This window comes from Bactrocera latifrons, unplaced genomic scaffold, assembly GCF_001853355.1.
Source record: "Bactrocera latifrons isolate USDA-ARS-PBARC rearing strain unplaced genomic scaffold, ASM185335v1 scaffold_959, whole genome shotgun sequence".
In the NCBI taxonomy this organism is placed as follows: Eukaryota; Metazoa; Arthropoda; class Insecta; order Diptera; family Tephritidae; genus Bactrocera; species Bactrocera latifrons.
The window spans coordinates 42,998-51,082 of record NW_017537666.1 but is presented as its reverse complement, the minus strand read 5'-3'; the positions used below and the strand labels follow the sequence as shown (position 1 = coordinate 51,082).

Genomic DNA, 8,085 nt, shown 5'->3' with positions numbered 1-8,085 from the left:
TATAATAAAGGTTATTAAAACCTGAAAACAAGTAATAATTATATTGGATTTGTAATATCTGAAAGAGAAAGAAAGGTTAGTTGTATAAAATGATAATAATCTATAGAAAAGATTAATATTATCTGAAAAAATATTATTTATAAATAGAATTTACTCTGAAAGCAAAGATTATTTAAATAAAAATAATAATAACATATGAATGGAAAGATAAATATTATTTCATCATTTAAATTTGTTTTCACATATTATGTTGGATTGTGCAGACCGCCTTAAACGCATAAAATACATATGTACTTATGTATGTATTTATTTTTGCGTATTATATTGGACTGCGCAGTCCAATTTCAAAGTACATACACTGTTTTCACAACCAACAATTGATATTTGCTGCTTCTGATGATATTGCTGCAACTGCTATTTCCAATTCATTTTTATTTTCAATGCTATAGAAACAAATGAAGTAATTATTTGCAAATTATTTAAAAAAAAGTCACATACATTGCTTACCTTCTTATTGTACGAGCCTGCTTTACGATGGTACGATCACGAATGACATGCGTCTTTCAATTGCTTTTTTATTACCCTTTTTGGGATTTTCTTTTGGCACTATTGTTTCTGCTTCGCACTCAATCAAATAAATCAAGAAATGAATAGGAATAGCCGAATATATTGCGGCTTTGCTGATAAGTAAGCATGTTCAATGATATTTGAACATATTTCCGGTGCATTAATCCAGATTAATTCAGGAGCTAGTGAAGATAACTAAGATTTCTAAGTCCCTTTCAATACTAATAGAGAGTAAAAATTACAATGAACTGTTTACGAGAGATTCAAACTCGCATAGCTGCCATCTGTTACCAACCAAATTGGTTCCTACTGTGTGCGTGTATATTAACGGTGCCGTCTATTAAGGCTATAACCTAACATCATAATATAATTCACTGACAATATATAAACCACAATTTGTTAAACAAATACATTGCTATTAAAACTGCTTCAAAAGATTAAATTGATGAATGAATTGACAAAAGCGATACTGGACACTATTACCAAAGTGGCGTCTTCAGAAATAAGGGAAAGAAGCGCCTGGAAATTTGTAAGTTTAATATATTGTATATTAAATATTAATATTTTATACCCCTCTTTTATATATATTATTAATAAAAGGACCGCAATGGCACCTTCGTACGTCAAAAATATGAATGACATCCGACTTTGGTGTAAATAAAGAAGATTTTCACAAAGTATGTGAAAAGGTTAAGGAAATCGGAAAGTCCAACAACAACATGCGACTTTGAATTCCACTTAAGAAAAGAGTGGCTATTGCGTAGCAAGTTTATTTGGCGTAGGACGCACCACAATTGGGAATATAGTTGTGGATTTTTGCAAAGCCGTGTGTACAAATTTATCGGATTGCATCAATTCCTATCCCCCAAGCACATAAGAAGTAGAGCAAAATGTTCAACCCTCGTTTTCCGCAATGTTTTGGAGCAATAGATGGCTGCCACATTGAGGTTCAGCCGAAAAAGGAAGATGCGATCGAGTATTAAAATTAATGGGGTTCAGCTGGCAATTTGCGACTATAGGTAAATTTCATATACTTATTGGAAATATTTATATAAATCCTTTCACTATTTTATAGATGAAAATTTACATATATACATGTTGGGTCAACTGTAAGAAATAACGATTCTTACATTTTTGAAAGTACTTCCATAAAGAAATTTCATAAAACCGCTGATATTTTTGCTCAGAGCATCAAAATGATTGGACATGTTAACGTCCCCGTATTACAGAGGTTTACCGGTAGCTCCAAAAAACGTTAACGTTATTATACATACATGCTGTATTTTGTACAATTTTCTAAAAATTTAAATTGATGAAATTTCTCCTTAGTGGATACATGATGCTGCAGAAATAATTACAGAAATTCAACCACATCACACTACAAGAGCTGGGGAAAATGATGTAACAGCATCGGCTATTAGAAATGCAATAGCTCTGAGTTTTCGTGAGCATAGATGTATAGAGTAGCCGAAAACAAATACTAGTACACGTAATTACAAACATCCATTTTTGAAAGAGATAATTTTTTATTTGAATTAATTTTTTGTTACATTATACTATAATGTTTGAAGACTATAAAATAACAAAACATTTAATTAAATAATGGTTTAGGACTAGAAAAAGCGATAAAATTATTTAATTTAATTTTTTTTTTTGGGATAACAAAACATTTCAAAGTAGAAAAAAACGATATAGAAACGATTTATTGAAAACTCACCTGTATTTCTTTGTCATGTTTTCACTTTGMAGTGTATTTCCTCGGCGGTGTATTTTTGTGTCATTTCCTGCGAATTCTCATTTATGTATGATCATTTAGCGTTACACGTCGGAGGTCGTGGAAACGTGCCTCCCACTTTTCCAGCAGCTCCAACTCATCCTTTAAAGTCCACGCTGAACGCTTTTCTGAAAAATCTGAAATTAAAACAAAGTTAATGATTTTCGTTTAGAAGACAATGCAAAATACTAAATTGCTTACTTTTTATCTTTAATCGTCGCTTTCAAAATAACTTTGTTTACATTTAAATGTAAAACGGCATTCTTATTTTTCATTCACAATGGAATACAGCTGTCAATTATTAACAATGTTGCCAACGAAAATCCCACAATCTCTCTAAAATTTTGAGAATTTTGTTTGGATTCAGCAACGGAGTTAGCTGTGGTAACTCCTGAATTAATACCGAAAAATGCAGTTATTCCGGCCGTCTGTTAATGCTATAAAGAGTGGTGTGAACCTGGTTGTTCGACTTCATGTCTGGAATAAGGTTATAGCATCAGTTTTTTGGAATGCAGGGTGTATATGGGGTATTCCATAACAAATCGACCACTTTTGAACACGACCCCTTTAGATTTTTCTGAAACTTATCCATCCTTTTCTACCCTTTGAAAAACATTTTTGAGAATTTTTTCAAAATTGTTTTGTCCAACTTCAAACAGGTTTGCTATTTTTGCTAAAAATGACTTTTTTCTGTTCAAATAGCCATAACTTTTGAAGAAATTGACATTTGGGGACCTTTGTTGTTTAAGTTTTGTTTTTGAATGAACTTTTCAAAAAAAATTTAACACATGTTCGGTAGAGTTTCACAATTTTTTAACATACAAACAACAATTTTTGTCCGGAATTACGCAATGTAGTTGTTAAGTTCCTACAATTGGTTTCGTTTTCAAAACTCTGTCATTTAAATCAGTTAATGCTGTATTATAATCTTTTTCTGGAGAAAACTTAACTATTTTAGGATGCTAAGTCTTTCCACTTTAATTTCTCAAAMTGTACTGTCCTAGTCTTTTTCACCGGTTCCATATGCTCATTCTAACATACATTCATTTTCTCTGCTTACATGCTATGTATTTACTTATGTATATATCTTTGCAAATGGACACATGAACTTGTGAAACATGAGTATATGTGTCAACACAATGACAACCAAGAATGTGTTTAAATGAATACAATGAACTTTAAAAGAGAATCAACAATAACTGAAAACGAATCTTAAGTTAACGGGATATATCTACATTAACTCTCCAATGGTTTACTCTTTTATATTTAAATTAACCCGTCAATGGTTTACTCCTTTATATATAAGTATAATTAGAATAACTTAAAGTTAGGATGTATTATCATACACATAGTACTTATTACTACAATTCGGCTGTCCTGACCATGAGATCTCCTGATCTCAAGTGCATTTATGTCTTAGTGTATAATCCAAACCAAGGTCGTATATTTCCAACAGCCCAAACTCCCTTATAAGGAATTCTGGACTGTTGAAAACTTTCAACATCCTCCAATACATATCTGTCGTTACGAAAAATTTTTGAAATTTTATACGGCCCCTTAAATTTTGGCAATAGCTTTCTAGACACTCCCGCCGTTGASKCAAAATTTTTTATCATAACGTAATCACCTGGATTATACTTGTGCGCTGTCCGTCGTTTTTTATTTACATAGTCCTCGTTATAGGATTGTAACCGCTTTCCGTTTTCTTTGGCTTGTGACCGTATTTCGTTGTATTCGATTTTCCTTATGATTTATTAAATTTTCTCCTGGCAGATCTACACCCTTTCCTTGTTGCTTACTACCAAACAGCATTACACTAGGGTATTCTTTAATTGTTCTAGGAATGCTATTATTTAGCGCATATTCAACGGTTTCAATCACATTATCCCAATAAATTCCTTTTTCTGTGTCACACAGCTTGGCTATCATCGGACCTAGGCTCCGGTTCACTCTTTCTACCTGTCCATTAGCCTGTGGAGAACCAGTAGCTATTTTTATATGTTGAACGTTTTCCTCTTCTAAAAAGTTTGTAAACTCGTTTGACGTGAAACAACTACCCCTGTCAGAAATTACTACTTTTGGTCTACTATACGCTCGAAGGTAATCTTTGAGTGAAGCAATCACTTCCTTTGCATTAGTTGTTTTTGTAGTATATAAGCGAGTAAATTTTGTACAGGCGTCTATGACTACAAAAATGTGCTTCTTTAGCCTCGAACTATCTACAGGACCGTAATGATCTACATTTATAATTTCAAACGGATTCTCATTTTTGGGAATATTATGCAGGAAACTCTCTTCTTTCCAATGTTTCGACGAAAAAACTATACTAATTTTGTATGTGGCTAGCTGCTTTTTCTCTCATCTTAGCAAACCAATAATGTTTTGAAATAAGATCCACTGTTTTATTAACACCTATGTGACCCATTTCATCGTGATACATAAATAGTACATGCCTTTCCATTGCTTCAGGAACACAAAAAAGAATCCTTCTATTATTTACTTTTCGATATATAACCCCATTCCTCATCTCGTATAAATTATGTTCACATTTTTGCAAAATGCCTCGCAGTTCCTTTAATTTCTCATCTTTTGCCTGACATATGATTAAATTTTCTTCAAAAGTGTTGGAATCCACCAGTAAAATATCATTACTGCGACTTAAAGCGTCTACATGTTGCATGCGTGTACCTGATCTGTGCTCTAAACTGTAAGCATAATTTTGAAGCTCTAGTGCCCACCTCGCTATTCTAGGATTCAATTCTTTTTTATTTAGTGGCATAGTTAATGAATTACAATCAGTAATTATTTTAAATTTTAACCCTTGAAGGTAGACCCTAAATCGTTTGAGTGCATATATTATAGATAACGTTTCTAGTTCAAAGCTATGATATTTCGCTTCCGTCTCACTTGTTCTTTTAGAAAAATAAAATATGGTATGAATTTTCCCGTCTACTTTCTTTTGCATCAGAATTGAACCAAACCCTACTGCACTTGCATCACAATGTATTTCTGTTTCATCTAAGGCATCATAAATCGCTAATATCGGTGCTTCCAATAACTTTTGTTTGAGCTCTTCAAAACTTTGTAGCTCTTTAGCTCCAAACTGAAATTTGTTGTCCTTACGAGTTAAATCATACAACGGCTTAGCAATAATCGAAAAATTCTTTACAAATCGTCTGAAATAGGAACACAAACCCAAAAAACTTTGTACAGAATGAACTTTAGTTGGAATTGGAAAATTTTTAATCGCCTCTAAACCCTTTTCATCCGCTTTAACCCCTAGATGTGAAATTGTGTACCTTAAATATTTTACTTCTTGCAGCAAAAATTCACACTTATCAATTCGTAACTCCAACTTGTTCTCGACCAACCTTTTGAAAAATTCTACTAATATTAATAAATGTTCCTCCGCAGTTTCTGTAGCTATCATTATGTCATCTAAATATATTATCACTTTATTTTCTTTCACCATATCTAGAAAAATCTTATTTACAAAACGTTGAAATGTAGATGGTGCATTTTTTAACCCAAATGGCATTCGCAAAAATTCGAATTGCCCTAAAGGTGTTATGAACGAAGTATATTTAATTGAATTTTCTTCCATAAATACATAAAAAAATTCGTTCTTTAGATCGAGTTTTGTGAACAACTTTTTATTTGCTACTCTATCTAACATGTCATCTATCAAGGGAATAGGGTAATTGTCCTTTGCTGTGACCTTATTAAGTGACCRATAGTCAACACACATTCTAATGTCGCCTGTCCTTTTACGCACTAGTACAATTGGTGACACATATTCTGACTCACTCGGCCTAATTATTTTCTTTTCCAAAAACTCATCCAACAATTTTTGTAATTCATTTTTTTCCGAATAGGACAAAGGACAGTTGTCCAACGACCAACTTCATTTCACTTTTAATTTTAGGTTCAGCCGCGCGCTTTTGTTTTATATAATATTTACTTAAAATTTCATTAAATTTTTCGATATCGTTATAGTTTATATTCGAGCCAATTTTGACAATTAATTCTTCATTAACAACGTTAGCTATCAAAAGTTGTTTCTYAAAATTTTCTTCTTTGCATTTTTTAGTCACCTGACTTGAATATTTAATTACCATTTTACAGTTTTCTTTCACATTGATTTTGTCGTTTACATATATATTCTCTAAATACATATCTTCGTTATCATGACTATCTTTTTTACATTTATACTTTAGTTCGGTTTTAATGTCGTGCCGAGTTTTCGTCATACCTACATCACAATTTTTTATTTTTTCAGCTCTGAATAACTTAAAATTACAAATTCTCAAAAAATCTCTTCCCAATGCAGCCTCATAATGCATAGTACAATCATCAACTACTACAAAATTTAATTCAAATAATTTATTATTTATTCTAATACAACACAAAAACTTTCCATAAGTTGCAATTCTCGTATTATTTAAACCAAAATAAAAAGTATTCACATTTGATAAAAACTCTAATTTCAAATTTTCTGCAACGCAAGATTTTTTTATGAAGCTGATTGGGCTACCTGAGTCGATCAGACATTCTAGTGAAGATGAAATATTTGTATAATCTTTTATAACAAAATGAAATAATCTGACATATTCATTAACTGCGTGGACAGTTTTCTTCTCTGGACATGCTGCTATTTGATGATTTCGACTGCCACACCCATAACACGTACCCATCTCTCGCTTTGGTTTACGGCATTCTGCTGCTAGGTGTCCGCGACTGCTGCAGTTGTAACACCTTTTTTCTTGAATCTGCGACTGAGCCGGCGCAATCGGTTTTGGCCCAGTTTCAATTTTGGAAAATAATTGGTGTAATTGTGCCTTTGTTGTGTAGCACTGCATATACGCTTGGTTGCGTAGCCGATAATCAGGTATGCCGTCGATTATGTATTCAACCAACTCCTCTTCTCCCAGCTGTAGTTGGTTTGCCAATACCACCTTATCGTTGAAATATCCAATAAACCGCTCGCCCGACTTCCACTTCCTGGTCTCAAATTTTCGCCGCAGCACCACTCTGTTTTCCGAGCCAAACACTTGATTCATTTGACTATGAGCTCATCTACTTGTTGAGTTGCGAAATCGGGGTTGCCATATAACCACTGTTGTGCTTTGCCTTTCAGTTTGTTAAGGAATATAATGCGCGACTCGCCTTCATTTATAGTGTAGGCACTGGCGACGCTTTTGAACTGTGCCGCCCACAAATTGAAATTAACGCCACCTTCGTTGTCGGGTATCAGATTTTTTATCAGGTCAAGTGAAATTGTTGCTTGATTCAATTGCGGGTGGCTCAATGTTTCACCACCAATCACCATTCGCTTTAGCATTGCATTCTCCCGCTCCAGCAAATCTTTTTCACGTTTCAATRAACTTGTCTCTCGTTTCAGTAATTCAACCTCTGTCGGACCTGCGTCTGCTACGATTTTCACTGGCTGCTCATCGACTTGTTGTATGGTGCTACCATTTTCCATCTGCGCAGCAGCAATGTCGACCGTATCTGGTACAGTCTGTTGATCTTCAAATATTGGGAGCAAAATTTCGTCAACTTCTGCACCACTTGGACACTCGCCACGTTCACTTGCAGGAACCTCTGTCAGCCGCAACTACAGTACTTTTATTACCACTCGATGGTAATTCAAGACGTCAGAGCCAAGCACGCAATTGAGCAACTGTACGGTCTGCAACATTATCCATCTTAAAACTGTTTATATATATATATATATATTGTTT

At 33.6% G+C, this 8,085-nt stretch overlaps 1 long non-coding RNA gene across 1 annotated transcript; it reads left to right on the top strand.

Moving 5' to 3' along the window:
* Nucleotides 1–426: 426 nt before the first annotated feature.
* Nucleotides 427–2,128, top strand: LOC108977797. Its single transcript, XR_001994067.1, has 3 exons — nucleotides 427–1,096; nucleotides 1,168–1,586; nucleotides 1,643–2,128. It is a non-coding gene; the product is annotated as an uncharacterized LOC108977797 (long non-coding RNA).
* The last annotated feature ends 5,957 nt before the right edge of the window (nucleotides 2,129–8,085 follow it).